The sequence below is a fragment of the Perca fluviatilis genome, chromosome 1 (assembly GCF_010015445.1).
Source record: "Perca fluviatilis chromosome 1, GENO_Pfluv_1.0, whole genome shotgun sequence".
NCBI classification, from domain to species: Eukaryota; Metazoa; Chordata; class Actinopteri; order Perciformes; family Percidae; genus Perca; species Perca fluviatilis.
The window spans coordinates 5,197,292-5,221,410 of NC_053112.1; the positions used below are offsets into that span (position 1 = coordinate 5,197,292).

Below are 24,119 nucleotides of genomic sequence, written 5' to 3' on the forward strand. Positions count from 1 at the left end.
TAAAATGGATTTTTATAAAATCGCTCAGGAACCGGTATTGAAGTCACAGTATTGGGAGTCTATATTGACAACGTTCCACCTCCGGGATGGATCCGGTGGATTTGTGAGGACTATGGTTAACTGCTCCTCAGATCTCTGCGGGTAAATCCAGACAGCTAGCTAGACTATCTGTCCAAACTGAGTTTTCTGTTGCACGACTAAAACTTCTTTTGAACGTACACATGTTCCACCAAAAAAAGTTCCTTCCTGAGACTATTTAGCAGAGGCACCGGGGCTCCGTCCGGAGCTTAGCCCCGCCCAAGACTGAAAAAAGAAGAAGCCAAAGACAAAAAAGACATCAAAGGAATTAAACTCTTTCTGATCTTTTCTGATTTTCAGGACACTTTAACCCTCCTGTTGTCCTCGGGTCAAATTTGACTCATTTTCAAAAAAGTTTCTATATCACAAATTTGGGTTTTCTTTCAAACAAATTCTCCCAAAAAATAAGGTGGATGGTTCACTACAACGCTCTTAACAAGTTAAATAAATAATCAGTTCACTACTTTCATTGAATTTGGGTGTTTTAGTAATTTTTATAGCATTTGAGGAAAAATAAATTGATGACAGGAATGTCAAAAAAAGTGATAAAAATGTCAAAAAAAAAGTGACAGACTTTTTCGACAAAGTGACAAAAAATTTAGAATGTCGAGAAAAAAAAGTGGCATGTGTAAAAAGAAACAAAGCTTTAAAAATTTGTGAAAAAACCCACAAAAACTTCAAAAGGCTCGGAAAAAGTTGACAAACGTTGAAAAAAGTGACAAAAACATCGCCGAAGGCCACAAAAGTGTCGAAAAAGACGACCAAAATGTTGATAAAGCTTTTTCATTTAACATTTTGACTCAGAAAAACACCAGGGTTAACACAGACACAGGCCCTGCTATTCTCTCAAAGCCTTCACTCAACCAGTGCAGTGACGTGAAGCAATTTGTTACATGACAAGACCTGATATCACGCGATCCTTCCTGACGCGAAAGTTGCAAGGGTGGTTTTTCTGCTCACAGGCACTAGGGTGGAGAGAGATGACCACCATTCAACCCGAAAAAAGTCATATGACCATTCCAATGACTCTGAAGCTGTTCAGTTAAGGTAAATTATGCTAAAAAAAAAAAAAACCTGCATAGTTCCCCTTTAAAATGAACATATAACAAAGTCTCAATATACAAAGTCTCATAAACGTGAACAAATATCACATAACTGAAAAGGAGAAGTTTACTCTTATCTGCTCCTCCATAACTCAAACTATTGTATCATATTTATCATATATCAACACAGTCTCACGGCAACGGGACAGTTTGGTTTAAGAAAAGACCAACGGGGAAAGGAAACGTCACAACCGGGACACGATCCCTGGTCTCCTGGGAGAAAGTCCTGTGTTGTTTGACCCATCCCCCCAACCAACCTGCTCACTACCATAGTCGTGCTGTGATCACAAAAGATGCTTCCCATTGAAATACATTAGTTTAAAAAACGTGCTGACCACCACAAAAAAAAATCAATAGATTAAATAACGTGACCATTTCACAAACTGCCGTGAGACTGGGTTGAAGGATCATGGATCTAGGTTATTAGGTTACTAGGTGTGTGTGTGTGTGTGTGTGTGTGTGTCTGTGTGTGTGTGTGTGTGTGTGTGTGTGTGTGTGTGTGTGTGTGTGTGTGTGTGTGTGTCTGTGTCTGTGTGTGTGTGTGTGTGTGTGTGTGTGTCTGTCTGTGTGTGTGCGCGTGTGTGTGTGTGTGTAAGAATATTGTAACGGCCGGCAGGATGCCGTTGTGTTGACTGTTCTGCACGGCAGCGCAAAGGATCATGGGACTAGGTTATTAACGGTTCAATGTCTCAGTTTAAGTGTGTAAATGATGTTCTGTTAGTGTTTTCGTTATGCATTTGCGTTACCTAGGTTATAGTCTTGATTTAGTGTTCATGTTTATTTACATTTGTTGGGTTACCATGACTACAATTGCTTTTTCCATTTGTATTTTAAATCGTGCTGGAACACCAATGCAGTGAGCTAAGTGGAAGAAGTCAAAGAGCAAGAGATATTGAAATCTATTTTATGAAATCTAGTTTATTTATCATTTACACACACTGGATACGCACTCGCTTTGGACTCACAATGGGAATACGATATGGACGTTTAAAGAGGACATGCAGCTGTCCAGCGTCTGTGCAGACCGCTCAGAGTCTCCTCCAAAACCCCGGTGGTAAGTAACGTTCCAGCTGATCATATTTACACTTTCAAAAACAGGATGGACACTAAACTTCAGCTCTACTCAGGCAGCAAGTCACACTCTTCCTCTCATGTGAAATTGGTAACAATAGATGACTATTTGTCCACAGTAGCCACATTTTTAGTCAGTTGTCAGGATTTTAGTTAGGCTACTTGGAACTGCATCTCTGTGGTTTGGGTTTAGCTTCCATTGCTAGGCAACAGCCTGGCCACACGTTTAGAATGTTTGTTTACAACTGTGAAAATGTCTGTTACTGTTCATAGCAGGACACTTATCTTACCTTATTGTATCTAAAAGGTCTGTTACTGTTCATAGCAGGACACTTACCTTACCTTATTGTATCTAAAAGGTCTGTTACTGTTCATAGCAGGACACTTACCTTACCTTATTGTATCTAAAAGGTCTGTTACTGTTCATAGCAGGACACTTACCTTATTGTATCTAAAAGGTCTGTTACTGTTCATAACAGGAAACTTACCTTACCTTATTGTATCTAAAAGGTCTGTTACTGTTCATAGCAGGACACTTACCTTACCTTATTGTATCTAAAAGGTCTGTTACTGTTCATAACAGGACACTTATCTTACCTTATTGTATCTAAAAGGTCTGTTACTGTTCATAGCAGGACACTTACCTTACCTTATTGTATCTAAAAGGTCTGTTACTGTTCATAGCAGGACACTTACCTTACCTTATTGTATCTAAAAGGTCTGTTACTGTTCATAGCAGGACACTTACCTTATTGTATCTAAAAGGTCTGTTACTGTTCATAGCAGGACACTTACCTTACCTTATTGTATCTAAAAGGTCTGTTACTGTTCATAACAGGAAACTTACCTTACCTTATTGTATCTAAAAGGTCTGTTACTGTTCATAGCAGGACACTTTACCTTTACCTTATTTATTGTATCTAAAAGGTCTGTTACTGTTCATAGCAGGACACTTACCTTACCTTATTGTATCTAAAAGGTCTGTTACTGTTCATAGCAGGACACTTACCTTACCTTATTGTATCTAAAAGGTCTGTTACTGTTCATAGCAGGACACTTACCTTATTGTATCTAAAAGGTCTGTTACTGTTCATAGCAGGACACTTACCATACCATATTGTATCTAAAAGGTCTGTTACTGTTCATAACAGGAAACTTACCTTACCTTATTGTATCTAAAAGGTCTGTTACTGTTCATAGCAGGACACTTACCTTACCTTATTGTATCTAAAAGGTCTGTTACTGTTCATAGCAGGACACTTACCTTACCTTATTGTATCTAAAAGGTCTGTTACTGTTCATAGCAGGACACTTACCTTACCTTATTGTATCTAAAAGGTCTGTTACTGTTCATAGCAGGACACTTACCTTATTGTATCTAAAAGGTCTGTTACTGTTCATAGCAGGACACTTACCTTACCTTATTGTATCTAAAAGGTCTGTTACTGTTCATAGCAGGACACTTACAAATAGGTGGGGGAAACTATTTACTGATCATTTCCTACATCCTGCTTCATCTGGCTGTTTCACAATAAAAGCTTCCCAACAGAGAACCAGTGGGAGGCTTTTAATGTGAAGCAGCTGGAGGAAATGAAATGTGTGTGTTATGAAGTAAGCCAAGCTTTGTTAGCAGTGCTGTTCTTTAATTAAAATTAGTCTACAATAGTAGTCAAACTAAATGTATTGAGCCTCTGCGACAATATTACATGAATTTATTTGTTACATTTTGTTTTACAAAGTTAGGAAAAGCAATGATTAAGTGGTTTCTTTTCTGACTGGTGTACTTGTTGGTTAGATTTGCTTAGTTAAGGCATGAGGAGTGAGATTGTTTAGGGTTAGACCACCAGTACAAGCCAATCAGGGGCAGAGTAGGACGGGACATTCTTACGCCATTTTAGGAAATGCTAATTGACCTCTCGCCAGCCCCTCTGCCAAAACGGCCATTGTCCAATCACACATCATAGCAACCGTTACTATGTGAGCAGGTCCGACAAACATTGACTCCAAGCTAGATGGTGAAGCGGTGCGCCCACGGCGTTTGTAAATCGGACAATAGAGACCCCAAGAGATTGTCTGGAGGAGTTGTGTTCTTTCCATTCCCAAAGCCGAAAACACAACTTGAGCGGTGCCTACAATGGATAAAACAGTGTGGACGGCCCCACTCCCAGTTAAATGTGTCGAACATTACGAAGCATAAATACGTCTGCTCAAAGGTAGCTAAGGCTAACGGCTAACTAGTTACCATGTTGTCTAGATCTACTAACTAGAGGCAAGAACACAAATTGGACCAAAGTTATGATTACCATGGATATCATTGCCAGAATGTTAACCTACTCTCTAAGCTAAGTTTAACGAGCCCTTTAGCTTTAGCCAACATTAGTTAACATGTTAGCTAACGCTAGCTACATTAGCTGCTGTTGTGTTGGGTCTATGAGCTCCCCAACTTTATTTTCCGTCAGTTTACAACAAAGTTGAACATAGCGCCCTAACAAGCAACTTTAAATAATTTTGTTTTCATCTTTCATGTAGCATTTGAGGTACAGGTCATGGGGTTTCTCAGATTTCGCTTGAGACCAGTAAGATTTAGCCTCGATACTAGTCGTGTCTCCTTCATTGCGTCATTGCGTCATTCATATATTTTGAATATATCCCTCCACTGCATACTGTAACCCCTTTTGCTTCGATCTGGAGGATATCGCAGAGGTATTGCTCCAAAAAAAGGTCACTGACACGCACGGGTATACCTCTTCCCGTCATGGCAATCTGTCGCGCTGGTCGTGTTTGACCATTTGTTTGTCGGACATAGCAACAGTAACTAAGGGGGGCTCGGCGAAAGGCTAATTCGCTCCACCCATTGCGCAGTAAATTGCTGTCAGCAGCTCCATTAGTTAGTTAGTTTATATACAAACATAATATATTAATCACGTTCCCATATGTTAGGTAAGCTACTAAAGGCCCTGACACACCAAGCCTACGGTCGCCGTCGGTCCTAGTTGGGCCTACGGCGACCAACTGTCGGCCTAGTCTGTGCGATGTGTCAGACGGCTGTTCCACCAACACCGATTAAACATGTTGAATTGGCATTGGCGGCCGCCAATCAGATGAATTGGCTGTTCAGCTTGGAAACAAGAGTGAGGCAAACAAAGAAACGACTGTGACACACACACACCCAAGGCTCCTTTTATTTTTCATCTTATCTTGTCAATCCAATACACATAAAAGTGTCAAAAATTTGAATATTCCTTCTAAAAACACACAGGTTCGAACTATTAGAATAACTATTTTTGCACATTATGTCCATAAGATATAAGATACAAGGACATATACATAATTATTTGTTGCCAGATGAGTGACAATTTAGTTTCACATTATGATCATAAGATGTAAATGTAAATGGACTGTATTTATCTTAATGACTACTTGAAGCGCTTTTACATAGCACAGGAAGCATTCACCATTCACACACATTCATACACTGTGCCGTACAAGGTGCCACCTGCTCATCAGATAAACATTCACACACATTTACACTCCGATGCGCAGCCACTGAGCCACAGCCGCCCAAGCTGCCCAAGATATAAGATAATAGATATAAGATATATCCTACAACGAGATATACATAATTATTTGTTGCCAGATGAGTGACAATTTAGTTTTGCAAATTTTCGGTAAGAGGTGTATGATGAAGCCATGTCGGGTGGGTGAAATTAGCAAGCTAACGTTAGCCAACGAGCCAGCAGCTGGCTGTTTGGTCACTCCACTCCGCTCCAACTGTAGGGAGACTTCTTTGCCGACAGAACGGATGACAGCCCGGGGGAGGCACAGTCCAGTTAGACATCTCCCGGTACCGCTGTCTTCCTGGCGGGGAGTGAAGCAGAGGGACCGCAGGCTCTGTTTGGTTCTGCCGAGCAAACGCTGTATGTTGTGGGTATCATAGCAAAGGTATCCGGTTTCCCTTGTTGAATGATGAATAGATTACCGCTGCCTGCTGGTATGGGGAGTTGATTCCTTGCACGCATGCGCAAAACATACGTGGTACTTGGCCCTCGGCTGTACTCTGTGTGGTGTGTTCCAGTGCTAAATTTTGGACAAGACAAAGGCAACGAGGGCCAAGCCTTTAATGACAGTCATCACAGCGAACAAGAACTCAAAACATAGTAACAAAATACAGCTGGGTTTATGAAACGTAACAGCCACCTCACTGATGGTTAGAACTAAACAAGCTCTAAAATGGCAATTACCAACAACAAAAAGCAACATCTGGGTTTTGGGACATGAAACGGAACACTTAAACTACTCAATAGGCATGATGGGAAATGTGGGCTGTTGCTACAATAAGTTATGCTTAACAGGACAGTTAAGGCACATTCTTTTTCAACAAATAACTCTGTATTTTGAATATAATGTTTTTGTTCTCTCCCACCCTACATGTTTCAGTTTCTGTGCTCCATCTGTCTGGATGTATTCACTGATCCTGTCAGCACACCATGTGGTCACAACATCTGCAAGAACTGCATCACTGAACACTGGAATACTAGTAACAGGTGCCTTTGTCCCCTGTGTAAGGAGGGTTTTACCACAAGACCTGATTTGAGGGTCAACACTTTCATCTCTGAGATGGTTGCTCACTTCAGACAGTCAGCTCAACAGAAAGCCAGCAGCACCAGCTCAGAGCAACAAGTGTCCAAACCAGGAGAAGCTCCCTGTGACGTCTGCACCGGAACCAAACTGAAGGCCCTGAAGTCCTGCCTGGTGTGTCTGGTCTCCTACTGTGAGACTCACCTGGAGCCTCATCTGACAATGTCAGGCCTGAAAAGACATCAGCTGATCGACCCTGTGGAGAACCTGGAAGGCAGGATGTGTACGAAGCACAATAAACCTCTGGAGCTGTTCTGTAAGACCGACCAGACATGTGTCTGCATGCTCTGCACTGTTTTAGAGCACAAGATGCATTATGTTGTTCCTCTGACAGAAGAATATGAAAGAAAGAAGGCTGAGGCTGAAATTCAGCAGATGATCCAGAAGAGACGACTGAAGATTCAGGAGGTCAAACACTCAGTCAACCTCAGTGAGGAAGATGCAGACAGAGAGATAGCAGAAGGTGTTCAGGTCTTCACTTCTCTGATGGAGTCTGTTGAGAGAGGCCTGAATGAGCTCATCAACACGATCAAAGAGAAGCAGAAATTAACAGAAAAACAGGCCAAAGCTTTCATCAAAGAGCTGGAACAGGAAATCTCTGAGCTGATGAAGAGAAGCACTGAGGTGGAGCAGCTCTCACGCTCTGAAGACCACCTCCATCTTCTCCAGAGTGTCCAGTCCCTAAACATCCAACAACCTCCACCCACTAAGGACTGGACAGAGGTCAGCATCCGTCCATCATCATATGAGGGGACTGTGGTGAAAGCTGTGGTGAAAGCTGGAGGAGACACTCAGTAAAGAGACGAAGAAGCTGCTCGCTGAGTCTGAGCTGAGGAAGGTCCAGCAGTATGCAGTGGATGTGACTCTTGATCCTGATACAGCACATCCTGATCTCATCCTGTCTGATGATGGGAAACAAGTAAATCATGTTGATGTGTGGAAGATTCCCCCAGACAACCCAGAGAGATTTTCTAAGTGTCATTGTGTTTTAGGAAAACAGAGTTTCTCTTCAAGCAGATTTTACTTTGAGGTTCAAGTTAAAGGAAAGACTAAATGGACTTTAGGAGGGCCAGAGAGTCGATCAACAGGAAGGGAGACATCACACTGAGTCCTGAGGATGGTTTCTGGACTATATGGTTGAGAAATGGAAATGAGTACCATACTGCTGCTGTCCCTTCATTCCATCTCTCTCTGAAGTCTCCTCCTCAGAAGGTGGGGGTGTTTGTGGATTATGAGGAGGGTCTGGTCTTCTGTTATGACGTAGATACTGCAGCTCTTATCTCCTTTACTGGCTGCTCCTTCACTGAGAAACTCTTCCCATACTTCTGTCCCTGTAATAATGATGGTGGTAAAAACTTTGCCCCTCTGATCATCTCTCCTGTCAGAGTAAACTAATCACTGATCTCATTTAATGTATTGATTTATTTTCAATAAAGGGAACAAATGTACATATTCATATATCTTATGTCTTAATTTCTACAGAATCTGTTTTCTGTGGTGACTGATTTACACTTTGTTCCATTTATTATCATATGGTTAAGTTGGCAGCAATTCTTTGCAAATTGAATCAAACTTCATCTTGACATATTTGGTATCTTTAGAAACTGATTTCTTCTGGAAGTTATAATAAATGTCTGTGGGTTTAACAGAGGTTTAAATAGATATCGTCCACATAACGTATGTCATCATGCATCAAATTAATGTGTTGATTATGTAATCGGATACACATTTATTTGTATTTGATGTGCAGCCACAGAAAACACATTGCTGAATTTTTTTATTTGTTTCAAGAATTCTATAAGATGGTTTATGAGTCAAAGAAATCTGCAAATATTTGATTGTAGAATAAAAACTACTTTAGCAGCTGTTGAACACAAGGCCTGAGTAAGCAGTGACTTGAGCACTGGAGGAAATGTACAGTAAGCAGAGCTTTGTTAGCAGTGCTGTTCTTTAATAAAAGCTAGTCTACACAACAGGGTGTGGACATATTCTAATAAAATCTATTGCAGATATCTAGAAAGTTCTTTCTGACTAGGAAGAATTACATACAGATATCTGCAATTAATATCCAGTCTAGCTACTAAATGTTAAAACCGCCAATTATACTATTTAAGGATTTAGATTTAGTTTTGACTAGTACAATCACAGTTGTAGATATCTCAAAAAACAATTGCTACAAGTAAGAATGTTTAATTACCATTCTGACTAGTTAGAATATAATTTTGACTAGGATAAATGCTATTATAAATATCTAAAATGTAATTACAGATAGGAGTGTGGTTCGATTAAATGTTAAAACGGCCTGCCATAGAACCTAAGACATTTCTCCTGTTTTCATCTATAGTTGTTCTGCAGAGCTTCTTCTTGCAGGTAACGTCTGACAATAACAATAACTTTAGTTTTGTATGTTGTAAGTTAACATCATTGTTTAAAGCCACATTTTACAGTTTTTTTTGGATTGCCTACACACTAAAAAGTAGTACACTATTAGCAAAACCTTACACTCAAGCAAAACATCAGCCCATATTTGCACAACTATAAGCACATTGTCAACCTCACACTTTTTGCAAAACTCTACACACAGTGATTTGCAAAACACTAAACATACTTAAAGGAGAATTCCGGTCGATTTCAACCCGTAGCTCTGTTGTTTGTAAATCAGGAGAACTGTCGGTAGCGAGAAAAACGAACACAAACGGTGCCGCCTACACCGAGTTATCCTCCTGCTAGATTTTGCACCCAACAGTCTTAAACAAGGCTTAAACAGGGCAAGTTTTAAACTTGTTTTTAGCCTCTAAACATGTTCGAAATGCCATTACTAGTGCTTAGCCATGTGCAGTTATTCCTTACGAGGGAACACAGCGAATTTGATTGCAGTAGATGTGACAGAAAGGCATAAAAGTTGTTTTAATCCTTACCTCTGTTTATGTACTGCTTTCCGGTCAAGTCCCCACCAATCGAGTGCCGATCTCATACAATCCAATATTCCAAAATGTATTTTTTCCACACAAAAACGATTTGCCGAGGTCCTGTCCATAGTAATGAGCATGTATCAACAGGCTGTAACCTGACACCGCAGTGAAGCAGAGCTGACCTGCAGTTCAGGAGCCGGTTGCACCAACAGGGCTTACGCCTGGTCTTAAGGTAAGTAGGTCTTAACTCAGCATTCTAAGTCCGACCTAAAAGTTACGACAGTTGCACCGTCCAAGCTTAAGTCCTCTTCTCGCTAAGACCGGGCGTAAATCTTACACCTAGTCAGTAGCAGGCGTAAATTCAAAATCTAGGCCGTTAATAGCCGTTATCCGATAGATAATGTTTCTATAGTAACCACTTTGTAACCACATAACTAAAGACAGTAGCCTATAGACATGGCGCGCCTTATACACAGATTTTACAATGAGCGGGCATTTAGACGGGAGAGAGTTATTAGGGACAAAAGCAATCCATTGGACATATACAATGATGAGGAGCTGATAGAGAGGTTTCGATTCTGTCGGAGGGATATATATGAACTTGTTGAAGAGCTGTCACCCGACTTACAGTATGTATCGAACCACAACGCAGCATTGACACCAGCGTTACAGCTGTTAATAGCGCTACGTTTTTATGCAAATGGTGCGTTTCAAAACACTGTTGGAGATATGATTAATGTCCACAAATCCACCGCATGCCGGGCAATCCGCAGAGTGTCACTGGCACTGAGCCGTCGCCTTCCGCGATCTGCTCACCTCCCCACTGAGGCCGAGTCTGCGGTGATGAAACACCGATTCCGCCGGGCCTCTGGCATTCCTGGTATTGTGGGCTGCATCGATGGGACTCACGTCCGGATCCAGGCACCATCTGATCATGAGTATCTGTATGTCAACCGCAAGGGATACCATTCAATCAATGTGCAGATTGCTTGTGACGCCAATTATAAAATCTTTAATTTGGTGGCGAGATGGCCTGGATCTACCCATGACGCACGCATTCTCTCGGAGATGCGTTATACCAGGATTTCGAGGCTGGAAGAGTAAACGGGCTGCTTCTCGGGACAGTGGATACCCACTGAAACACTGGCTGATGACGCCTATAATTGCTCCGAGGACTGAGCAAGACGACGGTATAACACCATCCACACCACCACTAGGTCACTCGTTGAGCGGTGCATCGGAGTCCTCGCCGCAGGTAAAATCCTTTCCCGCAGTGTCTGTTCCCCTATCCATGGTGCTGATGTAGTGCTGTCACTAGATCACTGAAAACTATATACATGGGCGGCTAGCAGTTGCTTCATATTTGTTAAAATATTATATTAGATTATGAAAAGTGAACAGTGAATTAAAGTGAATTTCGTTTTGGATAAATTGTATCTTAATTTTAATAAATCTTTCATAAACCAATTGCCTGTATTTAATAAATAAGAAGCAAATATAGCAATATAATTCAAAACGAAAAGACTACGAATATGGCGATCGTCAAAATAATCCCCAAAAATGTAATATTAAATATTTAGTGACCAAGTTTTGCTCATTTATCAATAGTAAAAAAGTGACACATTTAGGTTTTACAGTAATCATTGACTATTTTTTCTAGGTTTCATTGTCTTCATGGAGAGATGCGGATGCACCCTGAGCGAGTCTGCACCGTAATAGCAGCGTGCACTGTCCTCCACAACATCTGTGTCACCAAGAGGATCCCTCTTCCCAGGCAACACCATCAGCCGGTGCCGGAGGAAGGTGTCGACCCTGTGGACCATGCAGGGCATGACGATGTCGGTGGACGACTAGTCCGTACACGCATTATTAATGCTTTATAAATGTTACAAATAATTCTGCCAATTATCTGCAGGTTGTAAACCATAATAAGCCACAAATAAAGTCCAGTTGGTCTATAATAAACTTTTTTTTTTTATTTGTCATTGATTCCTTGTACACAATTTGCCATTAGGCTTATTTACAGAATTACAAAAGACCGCCCATCCTCTTCAGAAATAGGCGAAGATGACCTGTTTATCTGTTGTTGGAGCAACTGTATTTCTAACAATATTTTTTGTTTTTCAAGTTCCAACTTTTCCTGCTCGGTCTGTAATTTTTTTGTTTCAGTCTCCACTCTAACAATTTCTTTCTCAAGAAGTGTCTGCTGAAGATTATCCAGCCTCCTCATCCGTTTCACCGGCGGTGCACCGCTGCTGTGTTCGTGAGAACTTTGTGGAGTGACTGGGTCCTCCATCGAGTCTAAAAATACAGATAATATGTCATAGGCCTATTGTTATAAGACAACTACTAAAACTGTTATTCTAGGCTACTCTAATATATATACACACCTTCACAAATCACACTCGCGTTGTGTGATCGACATCCATCTCTGGAGAGACAGCAGTTTCTTCCATGTCGGTAACCGCCACTTTCCGCACCGACCAAACCAATAAAAGCCGGGGAATCCTCTCCAAAGATATCCACAATGATGGTACTGTACACGGAAGATTTTGGGGAGGACCCCGCCCGGTCGGGTGGTGTTTTTTGCAGACAAATCTTTTTTGCTTTGCTCAGGAGGTCTTTCCACTTCTTTCTTACATCGCTTTCGTTCCGGCAGCCGGAGTCAGAGCAATCGTTAATCGCCTCTGTTATCTGTCTCCATGTTGTTTGTTTTTTCTTGTTTGTTATTGTATTTGATTGCTTGGCAGTCAGTGTGTGTCTGTGCTGACTGTACAGCTCTATTAACTTTCGTATCTCAATGTCGGTGAAATTTTCTTTTCTTTTTCTTTGCTCCTCCATTGATACGGCTAACGTTACAAGTTAACAAAACAGCGGAAGATAGTTTACAGCGTAACCTAGCAACGCACGCTGCTGGTCAACAACACATGGACGCGCAACGCTAAGACCAGGCGTAGTTAAGCCTAGGCTTAAGTTTGGTTGGTGCAACAGACGTTAGGTCAACTCTTAAGACTGGTCTTAACTAAGACCTACTTAGCAGTTAGGACCAGGCTTAGTAAAGCCCTGTTGGTGCAACCGGCTCCAGGAGTTCAGCAGCTCATTTGCATAGGTAACCTAGCAACGGCGGAGCCTGCCTGTCGGCAGAAGCAGGGAGGAGCTCACAGAGCTGACAGACGGAGCTTGGAGTTAGATCAGGGCTAATATGAGAAAATGGTTCGAGTTTGTGCCTTTCCAAATTTTGGCAACCAAATGAAGAGATATTTGAGCTTGAGCTTTCACCGTCTACAACCTCCACACGCCGGGAGATTTTACCGTTATGGCTGGTTGCACTTGATGCGTGGGGCTCGTGTGGATACTGTATCGCAATGACCACAAGGAAGAAAGCCTGTGCTGTAAGGAATGGGATCTCATCCAGCCTGGTCTGGATGGGTCAACCAACACTGTTTCGCCCATACAGAGAGGTTTCCCCATCTGATCTATAAGGATGATCTAACCGGACAGACCTGATGGCCAGCTGTCTAATGAGTGAGTACAACAGGCTTTCGTGACTCTGTCTAGCTTAGGAACATTTGTTTTTAGTTGTAAATACACATTCAAAACACTAATCAAAACACACCTCTTCAGATTAGCTTTCCACATACAAATAATCTTACATTTCTCACCTGATAGTTACTGCTTTTATTGTTTTTAATTGCTTCTAAATATCCTTGTTGTATGTGTTGGTTTTATTGCTTATGTTTTTAATGTGATATATGTGCTGGTTTTTACTGTAAAGTGTCTTTGAGTACGATGAAAAGCCCTCTATAAATGAAATTATAATTATTATAAATTATAAATATTTATTATAAATAAATGCCTCACTTCTTTAGTGAAATAACCAAAGCTCTGTTACAAAGCAGTCGCCTTCTTCTCTGTCCATGACGGGGTAAGGGTTTTTTTCTTCTGTGGACTTGAAAGAACTATTTTGAAACTGGCTGGATGACCAGCTTGACGCCTTCTTGGGAGTTGACTGTGGCACTGCAGCTAATTCTGTCTCTACGTCACTGGATGGTGTCCCCTAAATAAGTAAGAAGGAGAAAGAGAATTGTAGTCAGACTCAATGGCCAAAACAGTAACATTGAGGATGCATCTATTTTTTATTATTTTTTTATTTATTTATTTATTTATTTATTTATTCGGGACAATGCACATTAATGAACAATCTAACATTTCTGTAAAGACTGTAAATGAGCCAGGTTATAGCATAAATGCTAATTTTCACCTGTAGTCCCGAGGCAGGAAAACAACAACATGCAGATAATACATAGGTGAGAATATGACAATATACAATATCAAACAAGGAACACATTAGCACACATTCAGACAGATTACATTACATCAATAAAATTAGTCAAAGTGATGACATAACTGGGAACTCTTAAGAAACAGTTTAAAGTGCTTTTTAAATGTGCAATAAGTTGGACATTCTCTAATGTTTGTTGGGATGCTGTTCCAAAAGTGACCTCCTCTGATAGACAGAACAGTTTGTCCAAAGGTAGTTTTTCTAAGCGGGATCTCTAAATCTCCTCTAAATGAGGCTCTGGTACAACATCCTCTGTCAGACCTAGGTTTAATGAATGTAGAAAGCGAAGGTGGAGCAAGTCCATGAAAAACTTTATAAATTAGACAACAGTTTTTAAAATGAATAAAATTTCCAAAATTGAGCATATTGTATTTTCCCAAAATATTACACTGATGGTATGACAGAGGTTTTTGATCCAGTATTTTTATAGATTGTTTGAATAACATTTCTATGGGTTTTAAAATTGTATTTCTGCGGAGTGACCAGGTTGTGATGCAGTAATCTATATGTGAAAAGATCATTAAATGTAGGAACATTTTAGCAGAAGTAATTGTCATTGATGGTCTTATTTGTTTAAAGTTTTGTAAATTGAATTTTATTCTGTTGTTCTGCAAGTTTGATTGTTTTTTAAATGAAAGTGTTGGGTCCAGTGTGACGCCGAGGTACTTGAACTCATCAACAATGTCAAGTTCCATTCCCCCCAGGAACACATTTGACCGCTCCAGTTTTATGGGTTTTTTTGTGAACATCATAGCAACAGTTTTCTTTTTGTTCAATAACAGGCCAGATTCAAGCAGCCAATGCTGTATATTCTCCAGTGCTGATGTAAGTGAGGATGATGCTTCCTGTGTACTTTTAGCAGGTGTAAAAATAACCGCATCATCAGCATACATTTGGAAGTGGACTGTCTGACAAACATTTGGCAAATCATTTATATACACAGAAAACAATAAGGGTCCCAAAATAGAGCCTTGTGGGACCCCTGCTGAACATTCAAGGTAAGACGAGTTAGTGCCACCAACACTCACAGATTGTCTTCTGTTAGACAAATAAGATTGAAACCAATCTAGTGCATTTTCTGCAAAGTTGAAGTGAGTCAGTTTAGACAGAAGGGTTCGATGATCTACTGTATCGAAGGCCTTCTTTAAATCCAAAAAGACTGCACCAACACAGATGGTTTTATCAAGCAAAGATTTCACTTTCTATGAAGACACAGTTTGCTGTCTCTGTGGAGTGGTACTGGCGAAACCCAAATTGCATGGGATGCAGAAGAGGATGGCCGTTGTTGAGATGTTTATTCAGCAGCTTGGCGATCCACTTTTCTGCAACCTTAGATACAACAGGGAGGATGCTGATGGGGCGATAATTTGAGATGTTTGTTTTGTCTCCTGATTTAAAAATTGGTGATACTATTGCCACCTTCCATCCAGATGGAACAACTGCCATTTTAATTGATACATTTATCAGATGTGTTATCGGGCATACCAGCATGTCTTTGTGTAATTTTAAAAAATGTGTATCAAGGCCATACGCATCTTTTGCCTTTGAGGGTTTCATAAACTTAATAATGTTGGCCACTTCCAGATCAGTTATTTGCTCTAATCTGAAAACTGGCTGTCTAGAGTTAATAGGCTTACAGGCCAACTCTGAGGGACTAAACATTTGTGTTATTTCATTAACAGAGTTAATAAAGAAATTATTAAATTCAGTTGCTAATTCTTTTGGATTATTTATCAGCTCGTTGTTAACTATTATTTCCAATCATAATCATCGTTGGGTGTAAGGCAATTACAGTAATATATTATTTTTTGCTGTAACGCAGTAATATAAATCATTACTAATTACATCCCCCACACCTGAGTGTGTTACTAAAATCATATCTAAATATGAGGAAACGAAACCTAAAAGACACAGCGGCTGTGAAGACGCGGAGGAACAGTACCCAAACTTAAGCACCCTTCCCTGCACTAAACCCCTCCAGCTGCCTGGGCCAGAGTTTCGTGCCCCTGGTATACCAACCTAATTATTTTGTCAGTGTTTCAATATTTTGAATTTTTTTTTTTTCAGTGAGAGGAAGGGAGGCCAGACTGGGGCTGAGCCCACGCTCAGGCCTCACATTCGGACTCCCTGCATGGCCCACACACCCCCCTGATGGATGTGAGGCTATTTCCGCCAGTAAGATTTCCTGACCAACGAGAGAACAGTTTGCTATCACACGGCTCTTGAGCGTGAACACAAACAAACCGAGAAACAAAAGCAACAATTCTATCATTTTAGCCTCTGAATGGTAGCCTGGTTGACCCCAGACCCTTCTCAGTAGGGCTGGGCGATATGGCCTAAAAATAAAATCCCCGATTTTTTCAAAAAAAATCCGATTTAAGATTTAAATCGATTTTTTTCTCCCTCTACTTAAAATCAATCTGCAGATGACAAAGAAATTGTTCAAAACAAGTTTTATTTTGTTTTGACTCATACACACACATGGGGCATGTACCATTATGATTATTCATGCCAATTTTGTGGACATATATTTTTTGGGGGGGCTATATATTACAACAAAACGGGATGCGTGAGATAAAGCTGTTTTCACACAGGTGGTAACTTCGTTCCTCGCTAAAAGTTCAAATCATTTTAACGTTATTGCGCAGCCTTGCCCCTATTTTCACCTGTTGCTGAGTAACGACGTTAACCCTCCATGGTCTCTTGAATGTGGCATACCTGTAGCAAGCTCCTTCGAGAGCGATAAAAACAAAAGTCGAGCGGAGCTCCGTGCTACACAGCGGCGACAAGTTGTTTAAGCGCGCTACTGACCTGCGGCTTCGTTGTATCATGCGGCATTTAGTAGATGTGTTGAGCCGCAAAGAGTTTCCTCAACACGGCCTCTGGTGCCCCCCATGGAGCTCCTTCAGGTCAGCTGTAGCCGGTGGTTCAGTTACCCAGAATAGGTGACTCTCAGCCGGGGACAGAGCACCGCGAGCGGCCGGTCATTTCGGCGCAGATTACAGATAAGTAAGTAATGAAACGACTGGTTAAGAAAATAATTAATGTTAGTCCCTGTCGCTGCCATGTTGTTTGTGTATCTCTATGGCACGCGCGCGCGGGGGGGGTGAGCCTGTTCGGAGCTACGGGAGCCCAGAGGGGAGCGTCGGCGGATGTTAAGGAGAAAATCGATTTTTCATTTTAACAAATCCACGTTGACTACACATTCGAGTTAATCGATAAAATCGATTTATCGCCCAGCCCTACTTCTCAGTTGTAAATGAGAGTGGGTCTGGGAAAGGTTCATTGACAGTTCATTTCCAAAGGGGCGTCACCAACCAATCAGACCAACAATCCGGGTGATGCTTTTCAATATCCAACTAAAAAAAATGTGATTTGGGGTTCTTGGTGTGGTCCCTCCACGCCCTACTGTCTCCTTGCAGGTGTTGATATTGTAAACTTGTTATCTTCTGACCACACGCTGAAGAATGTCCAAACAGCTGACATGCTGCAGGTTAACTCACCAGGTTCCCTACGTGTGGGAGAATAACGGCGACACGTGCTTCACCGCGAGCTGGTACGCGCCACACACGGCAGAGGACTTGAGAGAAAGGAAAAAGAGAGTGTGCCGTGGCGTGCGTGCTGTGGCGTGCGTGCTGTGGCGTCCGTGCTGTGGCGTGCGTGCCGTGGCGTCCGTGCCGTGGCGTCCGTGCTGTTGCAACCGTGCTGTGGCGTCCGTGCTGTGGCGTCCGTGCTGTGGCGACCGTGCTGTGGCGTCCGTGCTGTGGCGTCTGTGTGTGCGTGCGTCCTTGAGAACTGTAACTCTAGAACTTCTGTTGTCAGTTAATTGTAGCGTTGACCGGCATGAAATCACCATATATCAGACTGACCTGCAGCTCGCCGGTCATGGCCGAGCACGTGAAGCACGGCTTCGGTAGCCGTCATGTTGAATGTAAACAAAAAGCTGCTCGCCGTCGCTGCGCCTATCGTCGTCGCGTAAAGCCCTCCTCAATGGTTGTGATTGGTGTAAAGCCATCCTCAACGGTTGTGATTGGTGTAAAGCCCTCCTCAATGGTTGTGATTGGTGTAAAGCCCTCCTCAACGGTTGTGATTGGTGTAAAGCCCGCCTCAACGGTTGTGATTGGTAAAAGCCCGCCTCAACGGTTGTGATTGGTGTATAGCCCTCCTCAACGGTTGTGATTGGTGTAAAGCCCTCCTCAACGGTTGTGATTGGTGTAAAGCCCTCCCCAACGGTTGTGATTGGTGTAAAAACGCCCTCCTCAACGGTTGTGATTGGTGTAAAGCCCTCCTCAACGGTTGTGATTGGTGTAAAGCCATCCTCAACGGTTGTGATTGGTGTAAAGCCCTCCTCAACGGTTGTGATTGGTGTAAAGCCCTCCTCAACGGTTGTGATTGGTGTAAAGCCCTCCTCAACGGTTGTGATTGGTGTAAAGCCATCCTCAACGGTTGTGATTGGTGTAAAGCCCTCCTCAACGGTTGTGATTGGTGTAAAGCCCTCCTCAACGGTTGTGATTGGTGTAAAGCCCTCCTCAACGGTTGTGATTGGTGCCTCGATTTTGGGGACATTGGAAATGGGTTTGAATGGGCTCTTCGCCAGACTGACCTGCATAGCAAAATCTCAAATTTGCCGGACGTTCGTCAGGGTTTACCCAGGCTATCTGAATGGGCAAAGCAAAGGAGCTCCAGGTTTAAAAAACACGACTCATCTTGTGTTCTCGAGGTTAGAACAGCTCAACAGTGACCAGACACTTTTTTTAACGTTTCCGGTTCTGGAAGTGTTTTTCCCCGTTCAGTTGTTCCATCGATGTTTGAAGAATAGCTGATATGAAGAGTTTTAGGCCTGTAACCAAGACTTGTATGAAAGGTCTTCAGCAAATAAAGTTTATTTTCATTATTGGTTGCTCAGCTCACCCTCCTGCCCACTCATATTGGTTATTAGTGGTACATGTTTGCAGGATAAGCAGAACGCGTTAGACCTACAGATCTACTGTAGGCCTACATATTCTATGTTATAAGGGTGAGATGGTTGCGGGTGAATGACAGAAATACATTATTAATGAGGACAATTTTCTCTAAACTGTAAACACAGCGGAGCTATCCGCTGCTGCTGCTGCTGCTGCTGCTGCTGCTGCTGTTGCTGTTGCTGCTGTGTGCATTCACGCACGAGGACAGCAGTCAACAGCATCACTCCATTGATTATTCCATACGCTAAAAGTCCAGTTATGTTTTATATATGTTTATATACACACTACCGGTCCAAAGGTTGGGGTCACTTAGACATTTCCATTCCACTCCATTATAGACAGAGTACCAGCTGAGATCAGTTGCATTGTTTTTTTAACCAGGGCAGCAGTTTTCAGATTACATTATGTGGTTACATAACTGCAAAAGGGTTCTCCAATGTTTTCTCAGTTAGCCTTTTAAAATGATATCAGATTGGTAAACAGAATGAGCCTTTGGAGCATTGGATGAATGGTTGCTGATAATGGACAATGTAGATATTGCAGTAAAGATCAGCCACTTCTTTCTACAACAGTCAAGAACCCTTCTGCAATTATGTAAGCACATAATGTAATCTGAAAACTGCTCTCAGCTGGTATTCTGTCTATAATGGAGTGTAATGGACATTTCTAAGTGACCCCAAACTTTTTACCGGTAGTGTATATAAGTTTAGAACTACAGTTTTTAGTGTTGCTGTTTAAATATCCAAAGAACCATTTGATATTCTACAAATAAGAAAGCAAACACTGAATGTATCTGTTCTCTATTATAAATGAAAGTGAGTGTGTGTATTTCTGCCCCCTGGCGGTTGTTGTTATTGTCCACTGTCAATAAAGGTTGTAAAAACAAAACAACCTGTCGTTAGCATATAGGCTCCTACATTGTTGCCTTTCTACAAAACGTTGTAAAAATCTCCGATGCGTTTTAAGCTTTAATATTGTATCACATGTTTTATGTTAAATGCATAATGTATAATCAGAAACGTGTCTTTCATATAACATACGATGTTAAACTCTAAGTTTTATGAAACAGCCACGAAATCACCATCACCAAACTCCACCAGACTCCATGTAAATAATCAGGACTTTTATCATCGTAAAACACACTTCATTCAAAGTGAACAGAAACTAAATAAAACTACCAAAAGTTTTTTTTGTTTTTTTTTTTTTTTTTCCAACAATCAACACTCTGGTTTGGTTGAAATAAACCCTTAATTCACCCATTTACATGTGGAGATATGCTGGCTCTATACACGCTAAAAGTCCTGATTATTTACATGGAGTCTGGTGGAGATATGCTGGCTCTATACACGCTAAAAGTCCTGATTATTTACATGGAGTCTGGTGGAGATATGCTGGCTCTATACACGCTAAAAGTCCTGATTATTTACATGGAGTCTGGTGGAGATATGCTGGCTCTAGACACGCTAAAAGTCCTGATTATTTACATGGAGTCTGGTGGAGATATGCTGGCTCTAGACACGCTAAAAGTCCTGATTATTTACATGGAGTCTGGTGGAGATATGCTGGCTCTATACACACTAAAAGTCCTGATTATTTACATGGAGTCTGGTGGGTTTGTTGCTACTGCTGATTAAAGTGTTCAGGCATCGCGTCGGACGCCTTTTCATTCAGGACCCCGACATCATGGAGGCAGCCGGAGCAACAGCTGATCTCTGAAGGTTAGAGCAGTTTGATCATCATATCTTCATTTATTCCTACCTTAATGTTTGGTAACGTTATATTTCTGTTGCTCGGCTCTTTGAACGGACACTCCCCGAGCAGCTCACGGCTGTAACGGCTCTCCGCTGACCGTTAGCGAGCTCTGTGTCGCTGCTAGCCGCCGGTTAGATAACTGCTGTGTAACGTTAGTTAGTACCATAGACAGTATATAATACTATTATTATTATAATATTAATACAACACGATTGTTGCGTTTCCACACAACTCTTCTTCGTGTTGTAGTTTTCAGAGTAAACTGTCATTTGACAAGATGTCTTTGCATCTTGGTCTAAGCAATGATAAAGGACTGTATCTGTGTGTGTCTGTTTATATCTGTGTGTATCTGACTGTATCTGTCTGTGTGTGTGTGTGTGTGTGTGTGTGTGTGTGTGTGTGTGTATCTGACTGTATCTGTCTCTGTGTGTCTGACTGTATCTGTGTGTGTCTGACTGTGTCTGTGTGTGTTCTGGCAGCTGTGTGGTGGTCAGTCATGGGTCTGAAGGACTTCTGGAGGAGCTACAAGGTGTTGATTGTGATGGTCCCGAGTCTGGGGCTGATCCACTGGGGCTGGTACAACCTGAAGGCTAACCCACAGCTGCACAAAGCCCGAGAGGAGTACGTTCCTGAGCCGGGCATCGTCGCCTACGTCTCCCCGGCTACTGCCGCAAAGACCAAGTAGCCCAAACCGAGGTAGGAAATTCTGCCTCGCCTCGCCGTCCTGTGCTCAGATAATAGTGCGTTTCAGGCTACAGTAACTCTGCTACGTTGAGCTCGGGTTCAGGGGGGCGTGTTTCAGACTTTGACCTCGCTCATTTATTCTGATCTTTATGGCCTAACGAGCCGTGAAAGGACTACCATGCAGGGCTCGACATTAAGGCTTGTCCGCTTGCCCGGGACAAGTGGATTTTGTTTTTGTAGGGCAAGTGGAAGAGAAATTTACTTACTTACTGCCCCATTGGACAAGTTAAAACTCAAACAAAATAATTATGTATCGGTTAAATGTACGTAGTTAAATATCAGCTAATATTCAACAGTAAAGTTGCTACACGTTTTAAAGGCTCCCCTGGTAAATCAGCCTGTTTCAAACCAGCTTTCAACGCTTTGTTCCAATTCTGCATTAGCAAAACACACACACAAAAAAATTATAAATCTTTACCCGGACAAGTGACTTTTGAGCATGGACAAGTGAAACGTAAATGCACTTGTCCAAAGGACAAGTGCCTCAAAAAGTGAATGTCGAGCCCTGATCACGTACAGTATATATCTTATATAGTCTTCTCACCTACAGTTTGGTCGACAAAAAGCCCCCAAAAAGTAATTCAGCCATCAAAGAAAAGAAAGGGACAAAAACTTCCACTAGATGCCGCTCCAACACAACTCTCTCTGGACTGAGGCAAATGAAAACCCCCCAAAGTCTCTTTACAAATTCAAAGCGAATGCCAGTTTTACACAACCAGTTTAACGTGGTGTTGAAACAGTAATAACTTCAGTCAAACTACAAACAATCAATCATATTTTCTCCCCTAAATAGTAACTTTGTTTTGGTGTGTGACTGATGAATCACCATCACCAAACTCCACCAGACTCTATGTAAATAATCAGGACTTTTAGCGTGTATAGAGCCAGCATATCTCCACCAGACTCCATGTAAATAATCAGGACTTTTAGCGTGTATAGAGCCAGTATATCTCCACCAGACTCCATGTAAATAATCAGGACTTTTAGCGTGTATAGAGCCAGCATATCTCCACCAGACTCCATGTAAATAATCAGGACTTTTAGCGTGTATAGAGCCAGCATATCTCCACCAGACTCCATGTAAATAATCAGGACTTTTAGCGTGTATAGAGCCAGTATATCTCCACCAGACTCCATGTAAATAATCAGGACTTTTAGCGGTATAGAGCCAGCATATCTCCACCAGACTCCATGTAAATAATCAGGACTTTTAGCGTATAGAGCCAGTATATCTCCACCAGACTCCATGTAAATAATCAGGACTTTGACGCGTGTATAGAGCCAGCATATCTCCACCAGACTCCATGTATATAATCACCGACGTATAAACGTATATACCAGACTCCATGTAAATAATCAGGACTTTTAGCGTGTATAGAGCCAGCATATCTCCACCAGACTCCATGTAAATAATCAGGACTTTTAGCGTGTATAGAGCCAGCATATCTCCACCAGACTCCATGTAAATAATCAGGACTTTTAGCGTGTATAGAGCCAGCATATCTCCACCAGACTCCATGTAAATAATCAGGACATTTAGCGTGTATAGAGCCAGCATATCTCCACCAGACTCCATGTAAATAATCAGGACTTTTAGCGTGTATAGAGCCAGCATATCTCCACATGTAAATGGGTGAATTAAGGGTTTATTTCAACCAAACCAGAGTGGTGATTGTTGGAACAGTGGAAAGATGAACCAAGACGGCTTTTGGTAGTTTTATTTCAGACCGATCTCATGAATTGGCGTATGTATGACAGGCCAATTTGTATTCCGTTTTTGCGTGTTACCAAGACGCATAATCGCATTTTTGCATGTATATCAACGCAAATCGGCCGCCATTGACCTACATTGCGAGCCAATTTCCGCCGTAGCGAGTAGTATAAAGGAACGGGGGATTGAGTAAGGCGGTAGGTGGGGGTGGCGGTTGGGTAAAACACAGGACTTTCACCCGGGAGAGCCGGGTTCGCGTGTTGCGATTTTTCAGCCGTTTCAGCCGTTTTTTTTTTTTTTTTAATAAGCCTTACCCAATGTTTCTTTCCTAAACCCAACCATTTATTGTTTTCCTAAGCGTGTTTTTGTCGTTATTTTCCGTGTTTTTGTTACTAAAGCCTTTCCCTGTGTTCTTTTCCTAAACCCAACCATTTCTTTTTTTTTTTCTTTTTTTTTTAACAGGCGTGTGACGTTGTTCTCGCGATAGTACGTCGCGTTCTCGCGATAACACGCCACGTGGTGGGTATGTTTACATCAGCTGTATCCAGCGTAGGCATACACACGCTAAAAGTCCTGATTATTTACATGGAGTCTGGTGGAGATATGCTGGCTCTATACACGCTAAAAGTCCTGATTATTTACATGGAGTCTGGTGGAGATATGCTGGCTCTATACACGCTAAAAGTCCTGATTATTTACATGGAGTCTGGTGGAGATATGCTGGCTCTATACACGCTAAAAGTCCTGATTATTTACATGGAGTCTGGTGGAGTTTGGTGATGGTGATTTCAGGGCTGTTTGATG

General features: G+C 41.8%; 1 long non-coding RNA gene and 1 pseudogene across 1 annotated transcript; one reads left to right on the plus strand and one right to left on the minus strand.

Annotated features, from left to right (window-relative positions):
• Positions 1–2,915: 2,915 nt before the first annotated feature.
• On the minus strand, positions 2,916–3,537 carry LOC120563682. Its single transcript, XR_005639998.1, has 3 exons — positions 3,517–3,537; positions 3,210–3,313; positions 2,916–3,000 (listed from the first exon to the last, which is right to left on the minus strand). It is a non-coding gene; the product is annotated as an uncharacterized LOC120563682 (long non-coding RNA).
• A 1,466-nt stretch (positions 3,538–5,003) lies between these two features.
• On the plus strand, positions 5,004–8,346 carry LOC120563530 (annotated as a pseudogene).
• The last annotated feature ends 15,773 nt before the right edge of the window (positions 8,347–24,119 follow it).